We start from the raw sequence: 682 nt of genomic DNA, 5'->3' as shown, positions 1-682 counted from the left end.
GGACCAAGACGGTCAACGTGCTGGACATTGGAATGTCCGAGTTGGTAGACACCAACGGCGTATCGGACAGGAGGCTCGAGCGTGGCTCGCGGGCTGATCGTGGAGTGGCACGTAACCCACTGAGCGCTGCTAAAGTTTTAAAGCAGTCGCTGCATGTCAATGATGGCGTGGTAGGACAGAGTCTGAGGCATCTTGGGTACTGCCCTTCAGATGCGAGTGGTATCCACTGGACGAAAACTGCGGGGTTAGCAGCTCTTCGTTGGATGTTGTAGATAACATCGGAACTCCAAAGGAACAGACAGTGAGGGTGACACCGGACGACACGGAGTGCGACCGAGACATAGAACCTCTGTAAAGAGGCGACGGTGACGCCGTATGCTGGCTGCAAGACGCCGGGCGTTGACTCTGATCCAGGGTGTGTCTACCGTAGACGATGGCGCACAGTTATACACCCTTGTCAATGGTATGACGGAGGAGGAAGATGGCGAAGTCCGCCTCGAGGCTATGCCTGCAGTAGATGCACTTCTTGAGCTGAACGAGATGTCCTTTGAAGAGTTCGGCAGTGCCTTAAAGGTAGGCGATTTGGCCAAAGTGGTCATTGTGCGGACGAGGAAATAAACTCGTCATAGCTTCTGGATGAAGATGTCTCGGAAGAAACCAAGAGAGTGCTGAACGCACGGAG

This window comes from Plasmopara halstedii (genome assembly GCF_900000015.1).
Source record: "Plasmopara halstedii genome assembly, contig: Scaffold_525, whole genome shotgun sequence".
Classification (NCBI taxonomy): domain Eukaryota; phylum Oomycota; class Peronosporomycetes; order Peronosporales; family Peronosporaceae; genus Plasmopara; species Plasmopara halstedii.
The sequence above is the reverse complement of the archived record's forward strand: the minus strand, read 5'-3'. Positions refer to the sequence as shown.